This window comes from Arachis ipaensis, chromosome B9 (assembly GCF_059453495.1).
Source record: "Arachis ipaensis isolate K30076 ecotype BB chromosome B9, ASM5945349v1, whole genome shotgun sequence".
In the NCBI taxonomy this organism is placed as follows: domain Eukaryota; kingdom Viridiplantae; phylum Streptophyta; class Magnoliopsida; order Fabales; family Fabaceae; genus Arachis; species Arachis ipaensis.
In genome coordinates, this window is record NC_142444.1 from 102,926,572 (window position 1) to 102,938,423 (window position 11,852).

An 11,852-nucleotide genomic window follows, 5' to 3' on the forward strand; every position below is an offset into this window, starting at 1 on the left:
ATTTTATTTGTTTACTAACACTTCTCTTCTTCTTATAATTTGAACCCTCTCCCTCTCTCTCTGTGTTCGAATTCTTCTTCTCCCTTCTTCATTCTATTTCTTCTATTCTTCTACTCACATAAAGGAATCTCTATACTGTGACATAGAGGATTCCTCTTCTTTTCTGTTCTCTTCTTTTTCATATAAGCAGGAACAAGGATAAGAACATTCTTGTTGAAGCTGATCCTGAACCTGAAAGGACTCTAAAGAGGAAACTAAGAGAAGCTAAAGCACAAAACTCTGGAGAGGACCTCACAGAAATTTTTGAACAAGTAGTTATGGCAGCCAAAAATAACAACAATGGTGGAGATGCAAGGAAGATGCTTGGTGACTTTACTGCACCCACTTCTGACTTCTATGGAAGAAGCATCTCAATTCCTACAATTGGAGCAAACAACTTTGAGCTTAAGCCTTAATTAGTTTCTCTAATGCAACAGAATTGCAAGTTTCATGGACTTCCATTGGAAGATCCTCATCAGTTTTTAGCTGAATTCTTACAAATCTGTGATACTATTAAGACCAATAGGGTTAATCCTGAGGTCTACAGACTTATGCTTTTCCCCTTTGCTGTAAGAGACAGAGCTAGGACATGGTTGGACTCACAACCTAAAGAAAGCCTGAACTCTTGGGAAAAGTTGGTCAATACTTTCTTGGCCAAATTCTTTCCACCTCAAAAGTTAAGCAAGCTTAGAGTGGAAGTCTAAACCTTCAGACAGAAGGAAGGTGAATCCCTCTATGAAGCTTGGGAAAGATACAAGCAATTGATCAGAAGGTGTCCTTCTGACATGCTTTCAGAATGGAGTATCCTATGTATATTCTATGATGGTCTGTCTGAATTGTCCAAGATGTCATTGCATCACTCTGCTGGTGGGTCTCTTCATCTGAAGAAGACACTTGCAGAAGCCCAGGAACTCATTGAAATGGTTGCAAATAACTAGTTCATGTACACTTCTGAAATAAATCCTGTGAATAATGGGACAACTCAGAAGAAAGGAGTTCTTGAGATTGATACTCTGAATGCCATATTGGCTCAGAACAAAATATTGACTCAACAAGTCAATATGATCTCTCAGAGTTTGACTGGAATACAAGATGTATCCGGCAGTGCTAAAGAAGCTTCCTCTGAAGAAGAAGCTTATAACACTGAGAATCCTGCAATGGAAGAGGTGAATTACATGGGAGAATCCAATGGAAACACCTATAATCCCTAATGGAAAAATCATCCAAATTTTTCATGGAAGGATCAGCAGAAGCCTAATCAAGGCTTCAATAATAATAATGGTGGGAGAAATAGGTATGGCACTATGAAGCCTTTTCCATCATCTTTTGAGCAACAGACAGAGAATTCTAAACAGAGCCTCTCTGACTTAGCAACCATAGTCTCTGATCTAAGTAAGACCACTCACAGTTTCATGACTGAAACAAGGTCCTCCATTAGAAATTTGGAGGCACAAGTGGGTCAGCTGAATAAAAGAGTTACTGAAATCCTTCCTAGTACTCTCCCAAGCAATACAGAAGAGAATCCAAAGAGAGAGTGCAAGGCCATCAATATGTCCAAAATGGCCGAACCTGTAGAGGAGAGAAAGGCATTGATTTCCACTGAGGAAGACCTCAATGGACGTCAGCTGGCCACTAAGGAGTTCCCTATTGAGGAACCAAAGGAATCTGAGGCTCATACAGAGACCATAGAGATTCCACTGAACTTACTGTTGCCATTCATGAGCTCTGATGAGTATTCTTCCTCCGAAGAGGATGAAGATATTACTGAAGAGCAAGTTGCTCAGTATCTAGAAGCAATCATGAAGCTGAATGCCAAGTTATTTGGTAATGAGACTTTGGAGGATGAACCTTCATTGCTTATCAATGAACTAAATACCTTGGTTCAACATAAATTACCTCAGAAGAAACCGGATCCCGGAAAGTTCTTAATACCCTGCATCATAGGCACCATGACTGATGAGCGGATAATTTATACGCTTTTTGGCACTATTTTTTGTATGTTTTTAGTATATTTTAGTTAGTTTTATTATATTTTTATTAGTTTTTATTTAAAATTCACTTTTCTGGACTTTACTATGAGTTTGCGTGTTTTTCTGTGATTTCAGGTATTTTCTGGCTGAAATTGAGGGACCTGAGCAAAAATCTGATTCAGAGGCTGAAAAAGGACTGCAGATGCTGTTGGATTCTGACCTCCCTGCACTCGAAGTGGAATTTCTGGAGCTACAGAAGCCCAATTGGCGTGCTCTCAATTGCCCAAGATTTGATGGCCCAAACCGGCATTCCAAGTCAGCTTAAGAATTCTGGTGTTTAATGCCAGAACTGGCATAAAAGATGGAGTTAAAAGCCTAAACTGGCACAAAAGCTGGCGTTTAACTCCAAGAAAAGTCTCTACACATGAAAGCTTCAATGCTCAGCCCAAGCACACACCAAGTGGGCCCCGGAAGTGGATTTTTACAATAAACACCCTAGCTTACTCATTTTCTGTAACCCTAGGTCACTAGTTTACTATAAAAACTACTTTTAGTAATTCATCTTGTACCTCATGACATTTTACACGTTTCATATTGTATTTTCTATGGCATGAGTCTCTAAACCCCATGGTTGGGAGTGAGGAACTCTACTGTGTTTCGATGAATTAATGCAATTACTACTATTTTCCATTCTATCATGCTTGCCTCTATTCTAAGATATTCATTCGCACTTCAACCTGATGAATGTGATGATCCGTGACACTCATCATCATTCTCACCTATGAACACGTGCTTGACAACCACTTCCGTTCTACATGCTAACAAGCTTGAATGTGTATCTCTTGGGTTTCTAATCTAAGATTGGAACCTTTTGTGGTATAGGCTAGAATTATTGGCGGTCATTCTTGAGATCTGGAAAGTCTAAACCTTGTCTGTGGAATTCTGAGTAGGATCCGGGAAGGGATGACTGTGACAAGCTTCAAACTCGCGAGTGTTGGGCGTAGTGACAGACACAAAAGGATCAATGGATCCTATTCCGACATGATCAAGAATCGACAGATGATTAGCCGTGCGGTGACAGCACATTTGGAACATTTTCACTAAGAGGACGGGAAGTAGCCATTGACAACGGTGATGCCCAACATAAAGCTTGCCATGGAAGGAGCCTTGCGTGCATGAAGAAGAAGACAATAGGAAAGCAGAGATTCAGAAGACAAAACATCTCCAAAACCTCAACCTATTCTCCATTACTACATAACAAGTATTTATTTCATGTTCTTCTACTTTTTACAATTAAATCTGAGAATTATTGATATCCTGACTAAGAGTTACAAGATAACCATAGCTTGCTTCAAGCCGACAATCTCCGTGGGATCGACCCTTACTCACGTAAGGTATTACTTGGACGACCTAGTGCACTTGCTGGTTAGTTATGCGGAATTGCAAAAGTGTGATTGTGATTTTGTGCACCAAGATTTTGGCGCCGTTGCCGGAGATTGTTCGAGTTTGGACAACTGACGGTTTATCTTGTTGCTTAGATTAGGAATATTTTATTTTTGTTGGTTTAGAGTCTTTTATTTGAGTTTAGTTTCATATTTTAAGTTTGGTGTCAATTGCATGCTTTTACTTTCTTTTAATTTTTCGAATTTGCATACTCTTAGTTGTTTCTTGATCTTTAAAAATTCTAAGTTTGGTGTCTTCTTTGTGTTTTCCTTTAATTTTTCGAAAATTTGTGTTTGATTTTCTAAAAATTTTAAGTTTGGTGTTTTTGTGCTTTTATTTACTTAAAAATTTTTCAAAAATTTGTTCTTGGTGTTCATCTTGATCTTCAAAGTGTTCTTGGTGTTCATCTTGACATTCATAGTTTTCTTATTTGTTCTCTTTGTTTTGATCTAAAATTTCTATGTTTAGTGTCATTTTGTTGTTTTTCTCTTTCCTCATTAAAATTCAAAAATAAAAAAATATATATTTTCCTCATTTTATTCATAAATTTTGAAATTTTACATTAAATTAGTCAAATATTTTCAAAATCATATCTTTTTTTTAGTCAAGTCAAAATTCTAATTTCAAAAATTGATCTTTTCAAATCTTTTTCAAAAATCAAATCTTTTTAATTTCTTCAATCATATCTTTTCAATCATATCCTTTTTTTTATTAAATTGCAACCATATCTTCTCAATCATATCTTTTTCAAAATAATTTTCAATCATATCTTTTTGATTGCTAATTCCAAAATCTTTTTAATTAATTAATTAGTTTAGTTTTCAATTTGCTTTTATTCCATCTTCTTCTAATTTTCAAAAATCATATCCAGAATTTTTCAAATCTTTTTAAATTAATTAGCCTTTTTAGCATTCAAATTATTTATTTATCTTTTTTTTTTAATTTTTTCTTAATTTTTGAAAACTTTTATTTTATTTTTTCGATTACTTTTAAAAAAAAATTTAATTAAAAATATAATTTATTTGCAATTCATATCAATTCCCTTTTCTCCATCATTGACATAAGTGGAAATGAACAGTCCAGAAGGACTCTGGGGTCATATGCCAACCCCATTACAGCTGCATATGGGAGTAGTATCTGTATACCTCCCATCAAAGCAAGCAGTTTTGAGCTAAATCCTCAGCTCATTATCATGGTGCAGCAAAATTGCCAGTATTCCGGTCTTCCACAGGAAGAACCTACTGAGTTTCTGGCACAGTTCTTACAAATTGCTGACACAGTACGTGATAAAGAAGTGGATTAGGATGTCTACAGATTATTACTGTTTCCATTTGCTGTGAAAGATCAAGCTAAGAGGTGGTTAAATAACCAACCCACAGCAAGCATAAAAACATGGAGACAGTTATCAGACAAGTTCCTGAATCAATTTTACCCTCCAAAGAGGATGACACAGCTAAGGCTGGACATCCAAGGCTTTAAACAAGAGGATCGTGAATCCCTTTATTATGCTTGGGAGAGGTATAGAGGGATGCTAAGGAAATGCCGCTCTGAAATGTTTTCTGAGTGGGTACAGTTAGACATCTTCTACTATGGGCTTACAGAAAGAGCTCAAATGTCTCTAGACCACTCAGCTGGTGGATCTATACACATGAGAAAGACAATTGAAGAGGCTCAAGAACTCATAGATACAGTTGCTAGAAATCAACATCTGTACTCAAGCAATGAGCCCTCCAAAGAAAAAGAAGCTATGGTAGCAACTACTGATAATAATCCTCAAGAACAGATTGTTGAACTAAATCAGCAATTACTTCTAATGACAAAACAATTAGCAGAATTTAAGGAGATGCTCCAAGACACTAAAAATGCTAACAAGAATATAGAAGCACAATTAAATCAGATAAGACAGCAGCTATCTAATCAGATAACAGAAAAATGCCAAGCTGTTTAACTAAGGAGCGGGAAGACATTGAATAATTCAGTTCAAAGTAGCAAAAAGTCAAGAAAGGAACAAATGACAGAGGATGATCAAACCACTGCCCAAAATCCCTCTAAGGATAGCATGAGCCCAGAGAGGAATAATTTTGGCATTCAAACGCCAGAAAAGGGAGAAAAGCTAGCGTTAAACGCCCATCCTGCACCCAATCATGGCGTTCAAACGCCAATGAGGGATCAGACACCTGCAAGTGCTGATAGTAACCCCTCTAAGAAGGCTTCTCCAACCACTTCTGTAGGGAACAAACCTGCAGCAACTAAGGTTGAAGAATATAAAGCCAAGATGCCTTATCCTCAGAAACTCCGCCAAGTGGAACAGGATAAACAATTTTCCCGCTTTGTAGACTATCTCAGGACTCTTGAGATAAAGATCCCGTTTACAGAGGCACTCGAGCAAATACCCTCTTATGAAAAGTTCATGAGAGAGATCTTAAGTCATACGAAGGATTGGAGAGAAACTGAAAAAGTGTTTCTCACTGAAGAATGCAGTGTAGTCATTCTGAAAAGCTTACCAGAAAAGCTTCAAGATCCAGGAAGCTTTATGATACCATGCACATTAAAGGATGCTTGTACTAAGACAGCTCTGTGTGACCTTGGAGCAAGTATCAACCTAATATCTGCATCTACTATCAGAAAGCTTGGGTTGACTAAAGAAGTCAAACCAACCCGGATATGTTTTCAACTTGCTGATGGCTCCATTAAATATCCATCAGGCATAATTGAGGACATGATTGTCAAGGTTGGGCCATTTGCCTTTCCCACTGACTTTGTAGTGCTGGAAATGGAGGAGCACAAAAATGCAACTCTCATTCTAGGAAGACCTTTCCTAGTAACTGGACGACCTCTTATTGATGTACAAAAAGGGGAAGTGACCCTGAGAGTCAATGAGGATGAGTTCAAGTTAAATGCTGTCAAAGCTATACAGCATCCAGACACATCAAATGACTGCATGAACACTGATATTATTGACTCTTTGGTGGAAGAGATCAATATGACTGAGAGTCTTGAATCAGAGCTAGAGAACATCTTTAAAAATGTTCAGCCTGATCTGGAGGAACCAGAGGAAATTAAAGAACCTCTAAAAATCCCTCAGGAAGAGGAGAAACCTCCTAAACCCGAGCTCAAACCACTACCACCATCCCTGAAAGATGCATTTCTGGGAGAGGGTGACACTTTTCCTGTGATCATAAGCTCTGCTTTAAATCCACAAGAAGAGAAAGCATTAATACAAGTACTACGGACACACAAGACAGCTCTTGGGTGGTCCATAAGTGATCTTAAGGGCTTTAGCCCAGCAAGATGCATGCACAAGATCCTATTGGAGGATGATACAAAGCCAGTGGTTCAACCACAGAGGCGGCTAAATCCAGCCATGAAGGAAGTGGTGCAGAAAGAGGTCACTAAGTTACTAGAGGCTGGGATTATTTATCCTATTTCTGATAGCCCCTAGGTGAGCACTGTCCAAGTTGTCCCCAAGAAGGGAGGCATGACAGTAGTTCATAATAAAAAGAATGAACTAGTTCCCACAAGAACAGTTACAGGGTGGCGTATTTGTATTGACTACAGAAGGCTCAATACAGCCACTAGAAAGGATCATTTTCCTTTACCATTCATAGACCAGATGCTAGAGAGACTAGCAGGCCATGAATACTACTGCTTTTTGGATGGCTATTCAGGCTACAACCAAATTGTAGTGGATCCTCAAGACCAAGAGAAAACAGCATTCACATGTCCATCTGGAGTATTTGCTTACAGAAGAATGCCTTTTGGTCTGTGCAATGCACCTGCAACCTTTCAGAGGTGCATGCTTTCTATCTTCTCTGATATGGTAGAGAAGTTCTTGGAAATCTTCATGGATGACTTCTTAGTATTTGGAGACTCATTCAGCTCTTGTCTTGATCATCTAGCACTTATCTTGAAAGGGTGCCAAGAGACTAACCTGGTCTTAAACTGGGAAAAATGTCACTTTATGGTGACTGAAGGAATTGTCCTTGGGCACAAAATTTCAAGCAAGGGAATAGAGGTGGATCAAGCCAAGGTAGAGGTGATTGAAAAATTACCACCACCTGCCAATGTTAAGGCAATCAGAAGCTTTCTGGGGCATGCAGGATTCTATAGGAGGTTCATAAAGGAGTTTTCAAAAATTGCAAAACCTCTAAGCAACCTGCTAGCTGCTGACACGCCATTTGTGTTTGACATAGAGTGTCTACAAGCGTTTGAAACCCTGAAAGCTAAGTTGGTCAAAGCACCAGTCATCTCTGCACCAGACTGGACATTACCATTCGAACTAATGTGTGATGCCAGTGACCATGCCATTGGTGCAGTGTTAGGACAAAGGCATAACAAGCTTCTGCACGTCATTTACTATGCCAGTCGTGTTCTAAATGACGCACAGAAGAATTACACAACCACAGAAAAAGAGCTACTAGTAGTGGTTTATGCCATTGACAAGTTTAGATCCTATTTAGTAGGATCAAAAGTAATTGTGTACACTGACCATGCTGCTCTTAAATATTTACTCACAAAGCAGGATTCAAAACCCAGACTCATAAGATGGGTGTTGCTTCTGCAAGAGTTTGATATAGAAATAAGAGACAGAAAAGAGACAGAGAACCAGGTAGCTGATCATCTGTCCCGGATAGAACCAGTAGCTGGGGCGTCCCTCCCTTCTACTGAGATCTCTGAGACCTTTCCAGATGAGCAACTCTTTGCCATTTAGGAAGCACCATGGTTTGCAGACATTGTAAATTATAAAGCTGTGAGGTTCATACCCCAGGAGTACAGCAGGGTGCAAAAGAAAAAACTAATTTCTGATGCAAAGTACTACTTGTGGGATGAACCATATCTCTTTAAGAGATGTGCAGACGGAATGATCCACAGATGCATCCCTAAAGAGGAGGCACAGAAGATCCTGTGGCATTGCCATGGATCAAAGTATGGAGGACATTTCAAAAGTGAGCGCACAGCCACTAAAGTCCTCCAATGTGGCTTCTACTGGCCTACTCTCTATAGAGATGCCCGAGAGTTTGTGCGTAACTGTGACAGTTGCCAAAGAGCTGGCAACTTACCTCATGGTTATGCCATGCCTCAATAAGGGATCTTAGAGATTGAGTTGTTTGATGTATGAGGTATTGACTTCATGGGTCCTTTCCCACCATCATACTCAAACACTTACATTCTGGTGGTAGTAGACTACGTATCTAAATGGGTGGAGGCAATTGCCACACCCACTAATGATACCAAGACTGTGCTGAAGTTCCTTCAGAAACATATTTTCAGCAGATTTGGTGTTCCCAGAGTACTAATCAGTGATGGGGGCACCCATTTTTGCAATAAACAGCTTTACTCTGCTATGGTCCGATATGGAATTAGCCACAAAGTAGCAACCCCGTATCATCCACAGACAAATGGGCAGGATGAAGTCTCTAATAGAGAGATAAAAAGAATCCTGTAATGGACTGTAATTGCCCGTAGAAAGGATTGGGCAAAGGGCTTAGATGATGCTCTATGGGCATACAGAACAGCATTCAAGACTCCTATAGGAACCTCTCCATACCAGCTTGTGTATGGCTGGTGCACGAAATTATAATGTTAATGTTCACATTACTCTCTTACAACTTCGCACAACTAACCAGCAAGTGCACTAGGTCGTCCAAGTAATACCTTACGTGAGTAAGGGTCGATCCCACAGAGATTGTTGGCTTGAAGCAAGCTATGGTTATCTCGTAACTCTTAGTCAGGATATAATATCAATAATAATTCTTAATTTGAATTTAAAAAAGTAAGAAGGGCAGAACACAGATTATACTTGTATGCAGTAATGGAGAATATGTTGGAGTTTTGGAGATGCTTTGTCTTCTGAAATTCTGCTTTCCTCTGTTTCCTGATTCACGCACGCACGTCCTTCTATGGCAAGATGTGTGTTGGTGGATCACCGTTGTCAATGTCTACCATCCATCCTTCCAGTGAAAAGGGTCCAGGTGCGCTGTCACCGCACGGCTAATCATCTGCAGGTTCTCAATCGTACCGGAATAGGATTTACTATCCCTTTGCGTCTGTCATTACGCCCAGCACTCGCGAGTTTGAAGCTCGTCACAGTCATTCAATCCTTGAATCCTACTCGGAATACCACAGACAAGGTTTAGACTTTTCGGATTCTCTTGAATGCTGCCATCAATCTAGCTTATACCACGAAGATTCTGATTAAGAGATCCAAGAGATATTCATTCATTCTACGGTGAACAGAAGTGGTTGTCAGACACGCGTTCGTGGGGGAATGATGATGATTGTCACGTTCATCACATTCATGTTGAAGTGCGAATGGATACCTTAGATAGGAACACGCATGTTTGAATGGAAAACAGAAATACTTGCATTAATTCATCGAGACACAGCAGAGCTCCTCACCCCCAACAATGGAGTTTAGAGACTCATGCTGTCAAAGAGTACAAAATTCAGATCTAAAATGTCATGAGATACAAAATAAGTCTCTAAAAGTTGTTTAAATACTAAACTAGTAACCTAGGTTTACAGAAAATGAGTAAACTATGATAGATAGTGCAGAATTCCACTTCTGGGGCCCACTTGGTGTGTGCTGGGGCTGAGACTAAAGCTTCTCACGTGCCTGGGCTGTTTTGGGCATTCAACGCCAGGCTGTAACCTTTTTCTGGCGTTGAACTCCAACTTGTAATGTGTTTCTGGCGCTAGACGCTAGACTGCAACATGGAACTGGCGTTGAACGCCAGTTTACGTCATCTATCCTTGAGCAAAGTATGGACTATTATATATTGCTGGAAAGCCCTGGATGTCTACTTTCCAACGCAATTAAAAGCGCATCAATGGGACTCCTGTAGCTCCATAAATTCCATTCCGAGTGCAGAGAGGTCAGGATCCAACAGCATCAGCAGTCCTTTTTCAGCCTGAATCAGATTTTTGCTCAGCTCCCTCAATTTCATCCAGAAAATACCTAAAATTACATAAAAATACACAAACTCATAGTAAAGTCCAGAAATATGAATTTTGCCTAGAAACTAATGAAAATAAACTAAAAACTAACTAAAGCATACTAAAAACTATATGAAATTAACCCCAAAAAGCGTATAAAATATCCGCTCATCACAACACCAAACTTAAACTGTTGCTTGTCCTCAAGCAACTAGATAAATAAAATAGAATACAAATGAGTCAAGAAACAATAATATCTCAGAGTTTTTGAGTGAAGCTCAGATTCTAATTAAATGAGCGGGGCTAGTAGCTTTTTGCTTCCGAACAGTTTTGGCATCTAACTTTATCCATTGAAGCTCAGAATGATTGGCATCTATAGGAACTTAAAATTCAGATAGTGTTATTGATTCTCTTAGTTCAGTATGTTGATTCTTGAACACAGCTACTTTTATGAGTCTTGGCCGTGGCCCTAAGCACTTTGTTTTCCAGTATTACCACCGGATACATAAATGCCACAAACACATAATTGGGTGAACCTTTTCAGATTGTGACTCAGCTTTGCTAAAGCCCCCAATTAGAGGTGTCCAGGGTTCTTAAGCACACTCTTCTCTTTGCTTTGGACCTTGACTTTAACCGCTCAGTCTCAAGTTTTCACTTGACACCTTCACGCCACAAGCACATGGTTAGGGACAGCTTGGTTTAGCCGCTTAGACCAGGATTTGATTCCCTCAGGCCCTCCTATCCACTGATGCTCAAAGCCTTGGATCCTTTTTATTACCCTTGCCTTTTGGTTTTAAGGGTTATTGACTTTTTCTGCTTGCTTTTTTTTTTGCAAGCTTTGTATTCACTGCTTTTTCTTGCTTCAAGAATCATTTTTATGATTTTTCAGATTACCAATAACATGTCTCATGTTTATCATTCTTTCAAGAGCCAACATATTTAACATTCAAGAACATCAAATTCCAAAGACATATGCACTGTTCAAGCATTCATTCAGAAGGCAGAAAGCATTGCCACCACATGTAAACAATTAGAATTTGTTTTATTAAAAACTCGAAAATTATTGCCTCCTTGTTCTAAAGAAAATCTTCTATTTTATTCATGTTTAATGATGATGAGAAAAATAAATTATAGCTTAATTGGGGATAAAATCAAAATATAAATACTAATTGCCATTATATGACTCCTAAGGTGAAACTTAAATAATAGAAAAAAAAGTTATCACAGGGTTAAGGTTAAGATCAGAACTCAACAACCTTGACTTTGGGAAGCGGATGCCTCTTTAGTCTGTGGGGTTCTTGGCCCTTCAAGAGATAGTTTCTGACGCTTTAGTTCTCTTAATTCACACCCTTGCACCTCTTGTTCTCTGAGCAGTTTGCAAAGCATGCTATTTTGATTTTGCTGTTCTTCCTTCAATTGGTCCATGGTCTCTTGCAACTTAGTGACAGATGCCTCAAGATGCTC

General features: G+C 39.0%; 1 non-coding gene across 1 annotated transcript; it reads right to left on the reverse strand.

Annotated features, from left to right (window-relative positions):
* Window positions 1-722: 722 nt before the first annotated feature.
* Window positions 723-830, reverse strand: LOC148545704 (small nucleolar RNA R71). Its single transcript, XR_015900351.1, has one exon. It is a non-coding gene; the product is annotated as a small nucleolar RNA R71 (small nucleolar RNA).
* Between the last annotated feature and the right edge of the window lie 11,022 nt (window positions 831-11,852).